The 20,823-nt window shown below is 42.7% G+C and overlaps 1 protein-coding gene across 1 annotated transcript in view; it reads right to left on the bottom strand.

Moving 5' to 3' along the window:
• Glra1 (glycine receptor alpha 1) overlaps positions 1-20,823 on the bottom strand; it is an 85,342-nt gene that overhangs the window by 49,597 nt on the left and 14,922 nt on the right. The window lies entirely within an intron of this gene.

Below are 20,823 nucleotides of genomic sequence, written 5' to 3'. Positions count from 1 at the left end.
GAAGGACGGCCCAGGCTAAATTGTTTACCCAACCCAAATATAAACCACTGTGGGATTCTGGCAGGCAGCCAAGTGTCTGACTGATGCTGAGAAACTACTGACTCCTGTAAGGTGTCATCTCTGGGATTTGGAGGAAATCACACTCGGCTACTGTGTTTCCCTAGGGGGTGAGATTGAAGGGTTAACCCTTTGACACCCTCTGCCTGGGTATCTGCCCTCTCATAGGTCTATGGAGCAGATAACTGAACGAACCTTGGACAGGGAATTATCCAGGCTCTCTCCCCAAGGTGTCTTTTTAGAATCAGTCACTGAGTTAAAAAAGAAAAAAAAAAAAAAGTTGCCAATGTCAAATGCATTTGGCAATACAAATCGAACCAGGCATCCTCACCTCAGGTCCACACAGAGCTTTTAACAAATTTATATGTGTGTGCTTCCAGGGCTACTATCTCATGCACCATGCATTTTAAAAAGTGCTTAATTGGAAAAGTTGAGACTCAGCTCACAGGAGAAACTAACATAGATTCCAGAGTCAATCCGTGGTCTTTTGTCTCAAGAGTTGGGTACTTTGAACTCAAACTCCTGGAAACGCCTCACATGGTTTCTGTCCCCCACTCCCTCAGCAAAGCAGTTTCAGATCCTCACAGTCTGAATCACTCATGTCTAGGAACAGTGGCCTTCCACCTGACAACCTCTCCAAAGTGCACAGATTTCAATCGAGTCAAGATCGGAGGCTCCAGGTTGAAGAACAATCGTTGGGTTGCTTGGGCCACTGAACTTTCCTAACCCTGAAATGACCCCCAGGGCAGAGCCGGAGCCCTGTGCAACCCGGAGCTCTGTGCTTGCGGGGCTGAGGTGTTGGAGGGAGCGTGGGGAGAGAGGTGTGTCAGGGAGTTAAGTAGGACATGGCGGTCCCCAAGGATTCCTTCTCCACTTGTTCTTCATGCCAGCTCCCTTTCTGAACTCCTCAGTTGCAAGTGTTCAAGGGATCTGTTCTAAAGGGCGACTCACAAGTCTCTATCTCGACTCTGGGCTCTCCCTTGAAGGCCTCTTTCCTCAGTTGCAAACACCTGCAGGGCCTGTGCCTCAAGTCCACCTGTGACTCCCACAGTTTCCTTCCCAAACGTGCCCTTCCAGATCCCAGTTTCCCCAGAGGACACCAACGTATCCCTGTTCTCTAGGACTAGAAGACCCTCTCTTGTCCCCCTCTCCTGGCTCATCCCTCCTCTAGCAGGTCCCGTCAAGGCACAAGCCAGGTCACTTTGCAGCATCAGTATTTGTGCTTGTCTTACAAGAGTGGAAATCGTGGTGGTTTTATTTATTATTTGTTCTCTTAACCTCCCACGGTGTCTACCATGATGTCTCACACTTAATTGGAGCTCGGTAATTGCACGGTGAATGAATGAATGAGTAAGATGCCACTTTAATCAAATATCCTGGCTAGTAGGACGCGTTCATAAATATTTATATATGGATTAACGATTTAAAAATAATGACACTATTTTACACAGTCATGAAAATACTGACACCATCTGGTATTCTTTTGAAGATTCAGAAGGCATTCTAGGATTAGACAATCTGAAGATACCTTATGCATACCCTGAAGAGCTAGTTTTGATGGAGAGGATGAGGGAAAGGTGCATTTTTCTATGTGTGTGACTATGGATGCAGGTGAAATTCTGAGATGTAGGTCTCTAGGTGTCCTGGGTATGATGTGCATTATGTGTACAAATGGACAGATGTGTAGTATGTGTGCTGGGGTTAGAGCATGCACAGGAGTGTTTGTGGCTGTGCGGTGGATTGTCACATAAATATGTGCAAAACTATGGATACCTGTGTTTGTGATAAGGGTGGCATTTCGTATGGGCATTTTTGTGTTTGTATGTGGGGTATACGGTATGAATATATAAAATGCCTTTGCAGATTTTTGTATCTCGGTGTGTTTGTTTTTGAATGTACTGTGAGATTTAAGATAGCGCAGAAGAAGAAGAGAACAGGTGACTTGAAACCAGTTCTACCTCAGTTATTAGTTAGGTGTGTTACCTGGGGAAAGCGAAGTAACCTCTCTGAACTTCGGTTTTCTCATCTATCACATTCGCTTCATACAAGGAGTATCTGAAATAGCACTGTAAATAATATCCAGGACAGTTCTTGGAACACAGGAGGCCCTCCATACAGTCTTCTTTATGCTGTGTGTGTGTGTAACAGTTCAGAGCCAGCCTAAGGGCTTCTCCTCTCACACTGCTCCCAGGTGCACCATGGAGCATGGTGCTGCATGGCTAAGCCCTCTCTCAGGCCCAGTGCTATCAGCACCACAGTTTCAGCCTTTCCCTATTCAGCAGGAGACTCCTGGCTACTCTGCAGCTCTGGGGAGCAAAGGGGTCCAGGCACACAGTGGGTGATGTGAGACTCTTCTGCTTGATTCTCCCCTAGAACCTCTTTCAGAGGGGCAGTTTGATAATCAGATCTGGGGACATAGCACTCCTCCCAGCAGCTACTAGAGCACAAGCCATCTCTTGGCTCTGAGGCCTCTTTCATAAGCCTGAATCCTATTAGGCGGTTCAGTGGGAGAATGGATTCCTCCCCAATTATCCCAGACCATTTGCTATTAGCATAACGTGCCATTTAATACTGGAATCCTCCACCGCCGCCGCTGCCGCCGTGTCCTCTAGTTATTCTAGCTCGAGTGTCTGCAGCAAGGTATTTGCAGTCTGGTCACCTGGCCATTGGCTCACTGAAAACCCTGACGCTGAGGTGAACCGGAGGGGACTCTGAGAGGTTAAATAACTGGCTGGGGTCGCATAGCACTTTCTTTCTTGATTTATTTTGGTACCAGGGATTGGACCCAGAAGTACTTAACCACTGAGCCACATTCCCAGACGTTTCTTATATTTTATTTAGAGACAGGGTCTCACTGAGTTCTTTAGGGCCTCACTGAGTAACTGAGGCTGGCTTTGAACTCGAGATCCTCCTGCCTCAGCCTCCCGAGCAGCTGGGATTACAGGTGTGCGCCACCGCGCCCGGCCACACAGCACTTTAATGAGAGAAGGGATAAGAACTCAGATTTTCAAGAGTTGACTTATAGAAATGCTACGACATAAGGAAAGGCCTTTTGTATATGGTGAAGACTGTGAATCAGGATAGCTGCTATGATGGTTATTTGTTTTTTAATTTTCTTTTTTTCCCATATGTTTATTGGTGCACTGTAGCTGTGAATAGTGGTGGGATTTGTTGTGTTGTTCCATGTTCATATATGCCACAATAAGACAATATGATCTGGCCAATATCATTCCCCAGCATTTCCCCTTTCTCTTTCCTCCTCCTTCTTCCTGGTCCCTTTTCTCTACTCATCTCCCTTCAGTTTTCATGAGATTCCCCCCAAAACCTCTCTTTACCTTTTTCTTCTCTAGCTTCCCCATGTGAGAGAAGACATGAGACCCTCGACCTTCTGAGTTTGGCTTATTTCACTTAACGAAATGGTCTGAAGTTCCATACATTTTCCTGCAAATGACATAATTTCATTCTTGTTTTTTCATGACTGACTAAACTCCACTGTGTATTTGTACCACATTCTCTTTATCCATTCCTCCAAGGATCAGAGGGCTGGTTCCGTGCTGCTCTAAAGATGGATGTGCATGTATCGCTGTAGAATGGTGACTTTAATTCTTCAGGATAAATACCAAGGGATGGCAAAGCTGGGTCTTATGGTGGTCCTATGCCTGGCCTTTTGAGGAAATTTTATACTGATTTCCATAGTGATTGTACTGATTTACAACTCCACCAAGAATGTAGAAGTGTACCTTTTCCTCCACATTCTTTCCAGCATTTATTACTATATTTTTAAATCTGTTCTTTTTAGTTATACATGACACTAGAAAGTATTTTGACATATTATATATACATGGAGTATAACTTCCTGTTCTTGTAGTTGCACATGATGTGGAGTTACACTGGTCGGGTATTCATATATGAACACAGGAAACTTAGGTCTTATTTAGTCTACTGTCTTTCCCATTTCCATCCCCCTCCCTTTCCCCTATTCAGCCCTGTCCAATCCAGTGAAACCCTCCCCTCCACCTCCAGCCTCTTGTGGGTCAGCATCTACATTTCAGAGAGAACATTAGGCCTTTGGTTTTGGGGGATTGGCTTATTTTACTTAGCATAATAGTCTCCAGTTCAATCCATTTACCAGCAAACTCTATAATTTCATTCTTCATGGCTGAGTAGTACTCCATTGGGTATATGTACCACATTTTATTTATCTATTCATCTATTGAAGGGTACCTAGGTTGGTTCCATAGCTTAGCTATTGTGAATTGAGCTGCTGTAAACATTGATGTGGCCATGTCACTATAGTATGCTGATTTTAAGTCCTTTGGGTATATATCGAGAAGTTGAATAACTGGGTCAATGGTGGTTCCATTCCAAGACTCTCCATCTTTCTTTCCAGAATGGTTGCACCAATTTGGAGTCCCACCAGAAATGTATTCCTACATCCTCACCAACATTTATTGTTATTTGTATTCTTGATAATTGCCATTCTGACTGGAGTGAGATGAAATCTCAGTGTACTTTTAATTTGCATTTTCTAATTGCTAGAGATGTTGAGCATTTTTTTTATATATTTGTTGATGGATCATATTTCTTATTTCTGTGAAGTGTTCCAGTGTCTATTATTGTTTGTGTTCTTGATGGCTGCCTTTCTAATTGGTGGGAGATGAAATCTCAGTGTAGTTTTGATTTGCATTTCCCTAATTGCTAAAGATGTTGAACATATTTTCATATGTATGTTGACCATTTGTATTTTTTTCTTTTCAAAAGTGAGGGGATTGGGATGATCTCCTAAGAGTCCTTTTCAAAAGAGGCTGTTCAGTTCATTTTCCCATTTATTAATTAGGTTCTAAGTCGGGTTTTTTTTTTTTTGAGTTCTTTGTATATCCTGAATATGAATCCTCTGTCAGAAGAGTAGCTAGCAAAGGTTTTCTCCTATTCTGTAAGTTCTCTCTTCACATCCTAATTGTTTCCTTTGCTGTGCAGAAACTTTCAACCTGATGCCATCCCATTTACTAACTCTTGGCATTATTTCCTGAGCTTTAGGAGTCCTATTGAGAAAGTCATTGTGTACACCTATATATTGGAGAGTTGACCCTATGTTTTCCTCTAGGAGTTGTATAGTTTCTGATCTAAGTCCTAGGTCTTCGATCCATTTTTAATTGACTTTTACACAAGGTGAGAGATAAGGATCTAGTTTCATTCTTCTAATATGGATAACCAATTTTCCCACCATCATTTCTTAAACAGGCTGTCTTTTCTTCAGTGTATGTTTTTGGCACTTTTGTCACAGATCAGATGACTGTATCTGTTGTTATTTGTTGTTGAAGCTTGTTAGATCCTGTTGTATCCAAGAACATCAAAACACACGTCTGACTTCTAGTGATCCCGACACGCACAGCTTTGACTGACAACACTTAAAAATGGAGAAGATACAATTGCCAGATACCAAAGGATCTTTTGTTAAGAGATTCACAGCAGAATTCTTTGAAATTTTGAGATTCTCTGGTCCAGTCTTTCCCATGTATCATTTGCCAGTGGTTTTCCGTGATCATTTTATAACTCATGTTCTGTTTGTGCACCACCTCTACTATTTACTTCACTTTTAAAAAATTACATGGTCTCACTTCTGTTAAACGTACACTCTTTCTTTATAAAAAAGGAAACTACATTTTACTACTCGTAAGTGTCACTTCCTGTAATAGAAGATAACAATAATAGCAAGTGTCATAAGAATAGGCAAAAAGAGAAGCGTTTAAGATGCTGGGCTGTTGCTGCCTCTTGTCAGAGTCCTGAATCTGAAGATTCAAAGGAAGATCATCAGTGTTCGAAGGCGTTAGAGACGTACTAACACCTCACTGAGACTTGCTTAGATGCAATGATGGTTAAGAGGATGGGTTCAATAATAACTCAATGTTATTTGTGTATATTCAATGATGATAAATCACCCCCACCCCATTTCTCACAGTTCTAGTTCAAAAGTTCCCCAATGTTTTCCCCTGTGAAATACAAAGGGTCTCCTTTAATGACAAAATAGCCATTTCCCTCACTCTTGGTAATCCTATATTTAGACAGTACAATTTGCACAGGATTATTTTAAGCCTTCCTCCACCTATAGTGCCTCTGTGTTCTGTGCCTCTGTGTGGAGTAAACACGCATCAGGGGACACTGAGACACATTTGTAACTGCCGCCTCTGTTGGACTTAAGCATTTTCCTAGACTCTGAGATGCTGAGCAGAGAAGCTGGGAGTGAATCTGAGAAAGCAAACACTCACTAGGATTTTCTGACCTTATGAAAGTATTTGGAAACGATACAAATTGTTTCGGGGATTACTGAACGTAATAGGTGGGTCAGGCTCAGTTTAGACAGCTTTGATTAGTAGTAATCTTTGAAGGACAGCGAGGACTTCTGGGATCAAGTTTTCTGTTCCCCACTGACGGCTTATGGTGATAGGTACATTGGGTGGACCATTCGATGGCTGTCACCTCTAGTTGGGATTTGTCACGTCCAGAGTGTGGTGTTTAAAGAATCATGACAAAGATCACAGAAAGGTTTAGGAACAGATTTTGACAGAGGCCATGGGCTCTCATGAAGTGGGGACTGTGTGACCTTGGGTGAGCCAATATTCCCCTCTTGTCTTCCAGCTTCCCAAGGTATAAAGTGGGGGGATTGGGATGATCTCCTAAGAGTCCTTCAGTTGTAAGCCCGCATTTTATGAATCTGTAATATTCTCTCTTATTGTTCGTGCATCTGGTCTGAGAATCTGACTTTGCCTGAACTCCTGTGGGGGAATATGTTTATCTTGTTTCTTTCCCATCCAGTCTCAAGCTCTCTCTCCAGTGAGCCAACTGGTTTCTCAAGAATTTGGTGGAAGAAAGGCCAGATCGATGCTCAGATTCTCGTTCTCCAGTTACAGCATCAGTTGGAAACAGAGAGTCAATGTGAAACTGTCAATGTGAATTTCAGATGAACTGGGGTTTGCCAAAACAGTGGGGAGTAACAACTTCAATTCTACCATCCACGGCATCACACCTCCCAGAACCACTCTGGCTTTGCAGGGCTGTTGCCAGATTCCACTGGCCTCGTTCACTTTGGGTAGAAGTCCTGGAGTGTTGAGAGCCACAGCCGAAAGGGGCCCCAGCAAACTTCCAGCTGCCAGTTGATGATTGGCTCACAGCAGCCCCAGCAACTTCTAGCTGCCAACTGATTGGCTCCTCTGTGGTGATGCTCATTGGGCTGTTTCCCCGCCCTTTCAGACCACAGAGCTGCTCATTGGGGGACTTTTTTGGCTCCGCCCACACGACCCAGCCAATCGGCCTCAAGAGCAGGAGGAGTGGGGTGGGTGGAGAGGCTTGTGGGAAGCCGGTGGTGGCAGTTGGGCTCTGAGGGTTTTTCCTGAGGAGCTGTGTGGTGTGGTGTGTGTTTTCTAAAAATAAAGTTCGTTTCTTTTGACAAGTGGCTCCTGAATTGTGCCCAGCCAGACTGCAGCACTGGAGGTCAGGTAGGAAGAGGAAGGGAAGGATAGGTGAGGGGCAGAAGAGGGACCGAGAAGCCGAGGGTAACCAGAGGTGGGACTTATGGGGCTAGAGACTGAGGAGGAAAGGAGGCAGAAGTGGGGAGGAAGAGGAGAGTGTGACCGTGGAGGTATCTGAGGCATGCGCTGTGCTGTTACTGAGGAATTGGGTGTGTCTAGAGGTTGCGCACTCAACTGCTGTTGATGGAAAGGCAGTGATGGGAGTTGGGGGTGATTCCAAGAGGTTTGGAGGTGTAATGGCTTTTGTGGCAAAACTTAAAGCTTGGTATGGACTTGGCTTGGAGAAATAGGAGAGGAAGTTTGCTTTAGGTAAAAGAAACTGCTTATGTAAAGTCTAGAGGCGAGAGAACCTGGAAAAGTGAAAGAAGTTTAACGTCTGTACAAGACGTGGGGAGGTGGGGACAACGATAATTGATGAAGATGGAGCACTAGTGTCCGCGGGAGTTGCAAGGATGGGACCCTCTGGTCTGTGTCCTTATGGTGTGTCTGAAAGTTCAGGTAAGGTTATCCCTTCTCAACCCATTTACAGTAACAATACTCAATCTGATGTCTCATCTGTCATCTAGTTAAGCTGAACCGTGGCCTGGCCAAGCTTGGGGAATGGGTCCTTCCAAAGACACCACCCAATGGTCAGTGTCTTTGGTTTCCATGCAACTTGTCCTCTGACTTGACTCACTTTGCCTCGGCAGGGAGGTACTTAGGGAACTGCAATGTATTCTGTGCTGAGGATGCCTGGTCAACTAGTCCAGCATTGTTGGAGGACCTGCTCTAGGTCACCCTGGGCATTTTATTAATACACAACTATCAAGGTGGCCATGAAATCGAGCATAGAGCATTAAGGTAGGAACCAGGAACCCTGGGTAGCTTTGGATGGATGTCCAACTTTCTCTGTGAACTTAGTCCTACTACTTTTCCTAGGTGGACCTCGGTTTCCTTGAGTGTAAATGGCAGTTTTTGATTAGCTCAGGTATGGCAAACAGTTTTACCTGGAGTGCTGATACCATTGGTTTCGACTGCTCAGAGAAGGGTTCTGGGGCTGAACCAGAGGGAGGAATAGTGGGATAGATTATCAGTCTCTGCCAAGACACTGTGCTGGGGAGTAGTGGCACTTCTTTCTTCCATAGGCTGTCTTGTTCCAAAATCCTATGACCCTTTTGATTTGTTCAGCAATCCTTGTATGCATAAGCATATCAGGGTGGGTACAGGTTAAATATGTTACTGCCTACCAGAAAAAGTGCCCCAGGTGGATGGAACTTGTCTGTCTTTTTTTGGTGCCTGGCATGTAGTAGCAATCCGTAATCATTTGTTGAATAACATTTGCCCTCTAATTATTTCTTGTTCAGTGGACAGAATAGATTAGGTACTTTAGCAATCATTATAAGAGGTGGTCACCTGTTTGAGGTGGCGTAACTGGACTGCTCTGGTGTTTTGGAGGAGGAAGGCAAATACTTTTAGGAGGGGGTGGAGTGGGGCGGATTCATCAGAGAAACTTTGAATTTTGCTGATATTAGTTTCTGTGTAATTTTAAAAAGATCCAACATTTGGCCTTGTTCAAGTTGGGCATTGAGGGAGAAAGACTTCTCCTGCTCCATTGCAGGGGCTCTGCTTTTGGAAAAGGAATTGGAGGGTAGAGGACGAGGTTCTGTAGGCCCCTGGGGGTAGGTGGAGCTAAGCCAGAGTGGCTCTCTTGGCCTTATGGACTGAACCAATTTCCTGTTCCTGGTTGGCACTTGCCGTGCAGCTTGGGCTGGCTGGTTACCCTTGTCCTCACCTGAGTTTTATCATCAGATCAACATCTGGCTTCCCCCAGCCAGCTGTGCAATTTTGATTTTGTTTGATTTCTGTAAGGGGCTTAGGCTGGCAGGGGAGTGCCTGACATTTTATTACTCTTACTTCTTGATCTGCTCAGCACCCCTGGGAGCACAGTGTCACAGTCGGCATGTTCTGAGCCCAGGGTCTTAGGGAACAAGACACACTTCTCTTCTTCTTGTTCCCCCTTCCACAGCTGAATCTCTTCCTACAAAGGGCCTCTCTGGGTAAGGAGCATATGCACTTTAACATGATTGTCTTCTGATAACAAAATACAATCCTGGATTCTTGGAGCTGGCAGGAACCTTGAGATTCTGTCTGCTTCTGCCCCTGATTCTCTAGGGATCCCTTATGCTATCATCAATTCTAGTCTGTTCCTCTAGACGAATAAGTTTTGTGATTTATTTTATGTACCCCACAAAGCAGGGCCAACAATAGAACGAGGTGCATGAGGTGCCTAGCAAAACTCCAGGAAAACTCTCAGACTTGTGCAAGTACCAGCTGTGCCCTGGGAGGGACCACAGGCTGAGTGTGTCCTTAAACTTGGTGCCTCACTTGCCTTCCCTGAGTCCTGGCCTTGCTACTGCATCTTAGAGCCTCAAGCCCCACTCTTCAGGGTAGGGATTTCTTGTAGATTTCTGAAGAGGAGATTCTGCCTCTCATACAACCCATTTATTTCCCCAAAGCTTCATTTTTTGGATTTTCTTCTTTAGTGATAAGAAATAACAACTGAGCACCTACTGTTCCTATTATGCACTCTAAAAGATACCCCCCGACACACACACATATTGGGGGATATGGAGGATTAAACTCAAGGGCACTCGACCGTTGAGCCACATCCCCAACCCGATTTTGTATTTTATTTAGACACAAGGTCTCACTGAGCTGCTTAGCACTCCCCCCTTTTTTTTTTCAATATTTTTTTAGTTGTTGATGGACCTTTATTTGTGGTGCTGAGAATTGAACCCAGTGCCTCACACATGCTAGGCAAGCGTTTTACCACTGAGCCATAATCCTGGCTCCAGCACCTCGCTTTTGCTGAGGCTGGCTTTGAACTTGGGATTCTCCTGTCTCAGCCTCCTGAGCTGCTGGGATTATAGGCGTACGCCACCCCACCTGGCTCCCACTACGTATTTTGTCGCATTTCATCCTCCAAACAGCCTGAGAAGTGGAGATGTTTGTTCCCATTTTACACATAGGAAAGTTGAGGCTTGATTGAGCGGTGACTTGACCTGCCCAGCTCTGGTCTTCCACGCTGCACTGATGCTTTCTTTTCTCTTGTCTCCTTTCCCCTTACTCCATGTGCATGTGCCAAGCCTAGACGCATGGAAGCCTTCAGTCTTTTCTGGTTCAAAGGCAATCTTCAGTTCAGTAACCTTCCTTTTCCTCAGAATCAGGGTGTCAAGCAAGGTCTTGTGTAGACAAGACCCAAAGCAGGATTCCCATAGTCTTCTTTTTGGGCTCTTTGTAGACATGGTTTTCATGAAACACAGAGCCTGGTGCATGATCATGGCTTCATAGATTTTGTTGACTAGTTGCTATGTACCTGTAATTCCAGATTTAGCTGTGCAGCCATGTGGCATCAGTGATGTGTTTGGTTAGAGTCAAAAAAGCCCTGAACTCTGTTCCTGGTACCCTTAACCCCTTAGGGAAAATACTTAATGTCCTCTGGGGAAATCTAAGGTGAGAAAGTAGGGAAGAAGTCATCTCTCTCTCTCTCTCTCTCTCTCTCTATTTTCCATAAGAGAATTGAGCCTTCCTATGCAATGACTTGGGCAACTGGCCTAAGCCAAACCTATATGTCTGTTCATAAACCCCATGTTCCTGCTTCTAATGTCACTCCCTATAATCCTACAACAACCATCTCACTTGGCCCTGATTGCCCCTATGTATCTCATTTGGGGAAATCTTCCTGTGCCTCTGACTTTCATTACCATTCTGTAGTCTGATCATTTGGTGAAAAAGCTCTCAGTGCAAGCCTATCTGCATTGTGTACCCCCATGTGGTACACCGTGAGGGGTCCTGGGGGTTTTCCAAAGGTGTGAGTGCTGGAGACCAGGTCTATGGGGCTTATTCTGCCTGAGTAAAAGCTCTTAGCAGGCCCTGCGTAATTAGCATGCATGCCACGAGCTGGACAGAGAGCAAATGGCTCTCATTACCTTCAATGCAGCTTTCTTTTTAATCAGATAAATCATACTACAGAAATGCATCTTTGCAGAGGATGGAGCTCAGAACTTCTGGACAAAAAGTTTTGGGAAAAACAATGACAATGATCAGCAGGGATTGGTCACTTGAAGCCTCAGGGAGGGGTACAAATAATGGGAAGAAATAGTAATAGCATCAAAATAGATGGAGACACTGGATCAGCTAATGAGAGGAATAGCTAGCTACCACTGAGAATTCACGATGGGCTGGACACGTTCCATACGTTACCATATGTAATCTTCCTAGTCATCCCCATGATGGCATCATTATCCCCATTTTATAGATGAGGAGGCTGACACATTGGTTTTCAGATATTCAGCCAAGATCTTGCAATTGGAGAATGGCAAGTCCATGAGTCAACTGGTCTCTAAAGCCCACACAATGAACCACCACAGTCTATTGCTTCTTTCAAGTGATAGTGATTTGCAAAGTCCCTCTGAGGAGCTGCTCCAGTTCATGATATAAATGTTCCCATGACTTTTTGGAATTACAAGAGAGAACTGGAAAGTACGGGTTGGGAGCCATGTGGCAATCATTTGTCCACATATAACACTTTCCGTTTCTATGGCACTTTCACATCCACAACGGTCTTTGATCCCCACAACCTCCTTGTGATAGCATCTCCATGTGCAGATGATGGTGATAAGGCTCCGGTGGAGGATGAGGGACTTGCTTGGGGTCTTGGATGGTACAAACATAACATAACGAGGGGAATCTCTAAATGTGTCTGAGACACCTGCTTGACCACCTGGCCACACCCCATCCCCAAATGAAGCGTGGGGTTGGGTAAACCTTCTTGACTATTTATTAAATTGACTCTATCAACATTTCTCTAAATTCAACTGCCTTTCATTTTACCCCTTTCTGTCCCAGTTCTCTCATCCTTAAAATAGTCTCAGTCTTTACCAAGGGCAGGCATTGTTTGAATGGTAAAAGCACTTTCCACAGTGCTTTTACAAATGCTGTGGAAAGAAAATCTTATTTTTCAGGTTTGTTAACTTTAAAAGGCATTCTGAGGTAATGATCATTCCATCTAGTTTATTATTTCTTTTATTACTTATATATTCATAATAGTAATAATATTAACAATGACAAAAATGATTACAGAATGCCTATTATGTTTTCAAGTACTAGGTGCTAGAACAGGATATAAATAAAAACAACAACTGCTAGTCCTTATTGAGTGGCTCTGAAGTGCCATGTATTATACTAATAGTTTTGTGTGTAATAATATTTAATCTCCCCAATAACTCTGTGAGTTGGGTATCATATTCCCATTTTACAGGTGAGGAAACTGAGATTCATAGGATTAAACAGATTATCCAGGTTCACCTGCCCTCACAGCCTTCTCTTTTACCTTTATCAATGCGAACATGTGATAATCGTTGCTTCCCAGGGACGTTCCAATTAGTAGACGAAAATCTCTGTGAAGACAAATATGTGCTTGCCTCTCTGGGCCTATTAGGAAAAAGTACATCACTTTCCCCTCCCAAGTCTACACTGTTTCTAGCCTGTAGTATAAAAAAGCCAAAATGCAATAAACCCATGGGAAACGCATCAGCACAAATGGTGCCATTGATCTCCTCCAATGGTTTTCATTGGAATGAAGTTTGTGTGGTCTTCAAACATTCAGAAGACTATGGGGCAAAGGATGATGTCCAGAAAACAACCAGTCCTTGCTAGGCACCAAGGAGGAAAGGATCTTAAATTGTAGAAAGAGCAATTTTCAGCAAAACTCGAAGCTGACTTTAAGAAGCTCAGGGACAGGTCTTCAGGAAGTGAGTACTTTCCGATGAGTTAGGAGGGTTTCACTGAAGCAGGTTTTTGGATATTAACATAGAATTGTAGGGAAGATCCAGGTCTCTAGTCATGTTCTCCAAATTGGTGATTCCCTTGAATCTCCAATCCAGAATCAAAGCTACGCCTATTCTCAGAAGGGTAGAATCTGTCTCATGCATCAGGTTCCAAAGTCTTGGGGAATAGATGGGTAGAAGGGTCAGACTTAAGGGACCTAGTCACCTTGTGCATTAAAAACAACAACAACAACAACAACAAAAGTTTGTTGATCATCTGCTATTAATTAATGACTGTATATCGCAGTCCTGCAAGGTCAATAGGGACTGTCATTTCTGGTTTATATATGCAAGAGATGACTCAGAGATGAACTGAGAATAGTGATAGCTGTCAATGGTCTAGTAGTTTCTCGATGCCACGCACAGAGTTAAGAACCTTTTCCTAGGAGCTTTTTAATCCTCCTAACAACCTTAAGGAACATCAACCATTTTCTTCTCTATTTTTCAGATAAGGAAATTGACATTCAGAGAGGTTGACTGAACCAAGGTGACATGGAGGCAGAGTTGATACATGAATCCAGCTGAGGTGGAATTTTGGCAGAGGCTTTGGAGCAGCTGTTCAAATCTGCTAGAACAGCTCACTCAACTCAAATATGCATTGTTTTAAATTTCTGCTCCTCTGTGGTTTAGTATAAGCTTCTATACAAAGTCCCTGGGAAGCGATGGGAGTATTTACTTAGGAGAATTCAGGAGAGGTGTTACGGACAGCTAGTAGGATTCAATGAGATGGAAAGAAGATTAATGTCTGATGTTGGAAGAGCAAGGTGCTATGTCCAGGGCCTCTTCCTGTTTTCAAATGAAAAGATATCAAGTCTTTTCATCTTGGGGTTTTATTCCTCTTCACTTCCTGCCTTCAGGATTCCCTAGTAGGGTCACCTCTTTATAGCTCATGAGGACAAGGTCAGAGTCAAGTTCCCACTGCCTCCTGTTTTTTTTTTTTTTTTTTTTTAACTTTTATTTTATTTGTTTTTATGTGGTGCTGGGGATCGAACCCAGTGCCTCACACATGCCAGGCAAGCGCTCTACCACTGAGCCACAACCCTGGCCCCTCCTGCTTCTTTTTGCATGTCACAGAGGCAAAGGGAAGTGACTCAAGGAATGGGACAAGCTCTGGGTGCAGAGGCAGACATCCTGAGTGTGACTTCTTTCTACCTATTGTGATTCTTTCCCTTATGATCTAGGGCAAGTCCCTTGTTATTTTAGACATCAGCTTCCTCACCCATAAAGTGTAAGTACCCTCTGTTTTAACTTGTAAAATACAAGTTGAAATCATGTCGAGGACTGGGGTGTAGCTCAGCGGCAGAGCTGTTGCCTAGCATGTGTGAGGCCCTGGGTTGGATCCCCAGAACTGAAACACCCAAACCCACTGTGTCAATGAAAGTGGAAGATACGAAACAAACAGGAGCTCATTTTTTGGTGGAAGGCTGAAATCGTGTATGTTCCAGGGTTAAGCAGGTGGTCTCAGGGATCAAATCCAGGCTCTACCATGTATTAGTTATGTGGCTTTTGACAAGGAACTTATCCTAAGTCTTTGCTTTTTTATGTTTGTAAAATAGAGAGAATAATAGTTGCCTCTCACCACATTGTTAGAAAGAACAAATATTTTTTTATAGTGCTTACTTTGGTACTTGGTGCATTGTAGATGTTCAATATAACTCTTATTGATTTAAAGAGAGTTGGTTGAGCTAGGCTTTGTGATAGGGAATAAATATATGAACTTCTACAGGGTTTCTTTGTGTGCCACACTGGAGTCTATGAGGAGACCGGAGTCCACCCACTCACACACCTAGAAGAGTCGCACAGCACTCTCAGGTAATTCTATTGCTTTGCTCTTAGTAATTTACCACTTAAGTAGTAAATTAATAGCATTACTTTGGCATTTTAATCAATAGGATTAAGATGATCTGATGGTAACAGAGTAGTAATTGCTGCTACACAGATGGACCTTGTACAGTGGAAACCTGATCTTCACCAGCTGGCTGACTGCCCTCAGACCAGATTCTTTCAACCCTTTAAGAAAACATCATTTTCCTCTGATGATTAAAGCAATAAATGCACATTGGAAAAATTCAATGAAGTTCAAATTAAAAAATAAAACCCACTTGGAAATCCCATTATCCAGATACCTACTGCTAACATATTGGTCGATTATTTTTTAGGTTTATTTTTTTCCCCTCTATAGATCATAATCAGTTCTTGTTTCCTTCTTTTTATAAACCAAAGATTCTAAGTGAGCATTTCCTCTCATTATTAAACCTTTAGAAACACACTTTTAAATGGCTACATATGCCAGTGTGTGGCTGCTTTAGTGTTCACTTAGCTATCCTCCTGTGGATGGTCATTTATACAGTTTTCAATTTTTAGTGGTTATAAATTATGCTGTGAAAAACCCCCTTGGTGACAAACCTCTGTTCGTGTCCTAGAAGCAAAAGTGCTGAGTCAAAGGGTAGGAATATTTCTGAGTCAGAAAGGCTCTACCAGTGTGGCAGTGCCCCTCCTAGCCCCCAGGACCAGCAACTTGGCCGAAAAAAGAAAATAAATTCTTTGTAGTACAGAGTCTGTTACGGGCAAAGACCAAAGGCAGTGGTGAGAAGTGAAAGTGAAAGAAAGTGAAAGACTGCTTCTACATTTCCCTCTTTCCCTCACTGACTCATATTGCCCATGGAGCCACAGACATGGGGACACGCTAGGGGGCAGATGGGGACATCTTTGTGATAGGTTGTTCAGAAGCCCAACATTGCCCTGCATCTCTTTGAGGATTAAATTGCTTTGCTGTTGTCTTCTGCTTTGTGTCACATGTCATCCCTGAAAATCCTTATATCTTCTAAATGCTTAAAATGGGAGGTGGGATAGCATGGTGGGCCCGATGTTGATTGTGTCACTTAACTAGCTGTGTGACCTTGGGCAAGTCACTTAACTCCTTCAACTGTTTCCTTATCAGTAAAATAAGGGAAATAAGAGACCCACTTCCTAGATTGTTGGAACTACCTGTGAAAATATGTTATAAGGGCTAATCACAGTTGCCAGGCACATACAAACCATGGAGTATGATAGCCATTTTTCACAAATATAAAAATTAAAGTTTCTCTTCCTTGGTTTAGATATTCTTCACTAAAATTTTAGCCCAGCCTAGGTTAAAACAAATAACCCTGAGCAGGAAATACTGGAGGTGAGCTGTACTTTAAATCTTGGCTAATTTATAGTATTCAGTTGTAGGTCCTGCATTTTAAGAGGGACATTAACAGCTGGAACAGGTCCAGAAAGGAACAACTGGGCTGGTAAACAAACTTGAAATTGACCTATAAGGAATAATTAAAGACTCTGTGGGTGTTTGGCTCAGAAAAGACTCAGGCAGAAGGGATCAGTCTGCTGGGCTGTTGTGGGGAAGAGGGAACAAACTTAATAAAATAATGGTCTTGAGTATTTTTCTATTTTCCAGGCATTGAGCTAAGCCCTCTGCAGATATGATTTTTTTCCGTCTCCAAGACACTGTATGTAGAGGATGCATGTGTTTGTATTCCTATTGTACAAACAAAGCCACTGAAGCATGCGGGTGAATGTGACTCAGTTCAAAGTTACCTGGCTAGTAGGTAGCAGGGCAGGGATGGAACCAGATCGTTCTAATTCCATAGTTTGGACACCTTCTATAGCCCATGGACTGTTCCAAGTGACCAGAAAAGGCAAGTCTGACTTTCAAAGGGTACAGCTGCCTGATACTTGTAAGGAAAGAATAATTTGACCATGACAGTCCCCTGGTAGCGGGGGAGGCTGCCTAGGTAGATGCTGGATTTCTGGCCATCAGAAATGTTCTAGTAGAGGCTCTAAGGATGACAGCTGGGGCGTGTGATAGGATCGTGACTCTGCCGAATGCTTGTGCATTCTTGAAAGTTTCTTAACCTCTCTGAGCCTCAGTTTTCTCTTCCATAAACTGGGAATACTGGCTAATTCTAGAAACAGTTGGGGAGAATTTAAAAAAACACAGACCAAAAGCTTAGCTAAGAACCTAGTATACATTATATATTAAATGAATAATTATCTATGATTTGCACATTTTCATCTGCAGCTCTCATTTATATGGTGACACTATCTACACACTTCATCACAGGGGTCAATTTCTGAGCTGAGCAGGTCTCCAGCAGCATGAGTTTTCTGAGGCAGGTAACTACTAGTTTCTGTCTCCTCTGGCCAGTGACAGGTTGACTTGAAAATAGGGGCAGCAGAATAAATTAAAGAATGTTAGACTAAACTGTTAGCAACAGAAGAGATATTATGAGAACAGAGATTAGAATTACTTTACCCACTGATCAAATATCAGATGGATTTCACTACGCTGTGTGGATCAAGGGATGTTCAATCAATGAAGGCAGTGTTTGTCTTCAAAGGTCTGAAGGCCTGGGATGGCTCAAACAATCACAACGAGATTAGCTAATAGGACTGAGTATCAGTCCATGCTGAATATTTTGGGTTGGATTATAGCCCCATTGGCAGTTAGGCAAGGGGTGCTTGGAGGCAGTGGTTTCGAGAAGATGACCTTGGAAGATCTGTTTCCTGGGACTTTCTTCTTTTGGTGGTCCCCAGGGTTTGTTTTAGCAGGCACAGTGTGACAATGTTGCAATTTTGGGTTTCTTGGGACATATTTCTAGTCATTTCCCTGGGATATCTTCCAGGGCTTGGGAATATGCTAATCATAACAATAGACATATTGTTGGGCTTGGAGGAGGAAGACCCTCCAGGCAACCTTCTTTTTTCAAAGGGAACAGGGCAGCATCCTACCTCCTATCAGGGTTCCATTCAGTCCTTTGCTCTGTATACATCACTTTAGGCTGATTGTAAACCACCATCAGCCATGGGCCTCACCAGAGGGAGGCATGGAGTTGGCGCGAGAGGTGGAAAGCTTTAATTGCTGAAGTTCTTGATGCTTTCTTCCTCCTCCTTTTTGCAACAAGATAAGCAAATTTCAGTTGCTCTGGAAGATGCCTTCTTTTCTTCTGGTTTCCCCCTCCTTTCATCATTTCTCCTTAGCATTTTCTTCTTCTTTTCTGTTTTTTGACCTTCCATTATCTTCAATATGGCGGACCTGAGAGAGATCTTAAAAGTCATCTAGTGCAAGCTACTCATTCACTTTACAGATGAGAAGACTGTGGTCCAGAGGAGACTCACACAGTGAGTTCCTGGTAGACCCGTGTTTAGTGTCCTTTACTAATTATTACTAGGCTTATTTTTTCCTTTCTCTCCTCTTCCCTCTTTATTGCTCTCTTGATTTCTCTTTCCCTATCCTTTCTTGTTCATTTTTAAAATTTTCCATTTTATTTCTTGCCCAATATTATTATTATTATTTTTTTGAGACAAGGTCTGCCATGTTGCCTATGTTGCCTTGGCTGGCTTTGAACACTCAATTCTTCTGCCTCAGTCACCTGGGTCTAGAGATCAAATTGCACTCAACTCCAACATCTTTATTAATCTCATGTTTCTTCATAAATCCTATGGTGATCAATGGAGAGGAAATCAGGATTTTGGGCAGCAGAAATGAGGGGGAAGTGTGTTGACAGGTTCTCTCCACCTCTGTTTCCCCACTGGGAAAGGCTGTCATTTGGGATGAGCGCCTTAATTTTCTTTCTCACAGTATCATCTACACCTCCATCCTATCCCACCACATCCCTGGAGGAGTTTGTATGTTTTTTTCATATGAAACATCCTTCATTTGCACTTGGATTGGCAAGGTGGCTTAAAGGGGTCCCAAGTTGGTAAGATTACTACCTTAGTCTATCCCTGAATGGAGATGATAATAGTACTTACTTCATAGGGTTGCTATAAAGATAAATATTTAATACACACAGAGCTTTTAGCCTAGTTCCTCACATAAGCTCCGACTACACCTTATTTGCTAACCTTATTAATTATAAATATTATTAGAGGAATTATTGTCCATAAGGCAATGTTGGAAGTCACAGATGTCATTCTAACATAAGGAGGGAATCGAAGACTGTGAGTTCATAACCCACCAGAGAAGCAATTTGGGTTTAAATTTAAAGTTAGGCTTGCTCAGAACTGGCCCAGTTTCACAAGTCCTTGTGATAGTTTTCACTTTCTCCAAACCTGAACCACTTGCATAACATGCCACAAGTTTTGCTTAATTCACATAGTGTTATTTATTTATTTAATATATACCGGATTTTCTTTATTTATTCATCTATTGACAGACAACTAGGTTGTTCTGCAGCTTGGCTATCGTAAATTGTGCTGCTATAAATATGGGTATGCAAGTATTGCTTTCAATATGCTGATTTTAATTCTTTGGGGTAAATATCAGTGAGTGTATAGGTGGGCCATATGGAGATTGTATTCCTAATCTTTTGAGGAACCTCCATACTAATTTCCATAGTTATTGTACTAATTTACAATCCCACCAACAGTGTGTAAGTGTTCCTTTTTATCCACATCCTCTCCAGCACTTATTATTGTTTGCATTCATTATGATTGCCATTCTAACTGGAATAAGGTGAAATCTCAATGTAGTTTCTTTTTTTTTATTTATTTATTTTGGTAGCAGGGATTGAACACAGGTGCACTCAACCACTGAGCCACATTTTCGGCCCTATTTTGTATTTTACTTAGAGACAGGGTCTCACTGAGTTGCTTAGTGCCTCGCCTTTGCTGAGGCTGGCTTTGAACTCACAATTCTCCTCTCTCAGCCTCCCAACCCACTGGGATTACAGGCGTGTGCCACCGCGACCTGCTCAGTATAATTTTGATGAGCATTTCCCTGATAAAGACACTGAACATTTTTTTCGTATATTTGCTGGTTGTTTGTATTTCTTCCTTTGAGAAGTGTCTGTTTAGTTCATTTTCCCATTTATTGATTGGGTTGTTTTTATTAGTTTTTTTTATGGTAAGTTTTTTTTGAGTTCTTTCTATATTTTGGATATTAATACTCTGTTGGAAGAATAGCTGGCAAATATTTTCTCCCATTCTGTAGATTCTCTCTTCATGCCCTCATTTTCTTTGCTGTGCTTTTTAACTTGATGCCTTCCCATTTACTGATTCTTGGTTTTATTTCTTGAGCTTTAAGGGTCTTGTTAAGGAAGTTGGCATCTGCACCAATATGTTGAAATGATGACCCTATGTTTTCTTCTAGCAGTTGCAAAGTTTTTGGTCTAATTACCGGGTCTTTGATCCATTTTGAGTCGACTTTTATGCAGGGCTAGATAAGAGGGATCTGTTTTTATTCTTCTACACATGGATATTCAGTTTTCTCAGTATCATTTTTTTTTAAAGGCCATCTTCTCTGATGTGTTTTTTGTTCCTTGGTCCAACCAATTTATGCTTTCGAGAATTATCACTTTTTTTATTGTACAACTCACATCTTTTTGTGT

This window comes from Callospermophilus lateralis, chromosome 5, assembly GCF_048772815.1.
Source record: "Callospermophilus lateralis isolate mCalLat2 chromosome 5, mCalLat2.hap1, whole genome shotgun sequence".
Classification (NCBI taxonomy): domain Eukaryota; kingdom Metazoa; phylum Chordata; class Mammalia; order Rodentia; family Sciuridae; genus Callospermophilus; species Callospermophilus lateralis.
The sequence above is the reverse complement of the archived record's forward strand: the minus strand, read 5'-3'. Positions and strand labels throughout refer to the sequence as shown.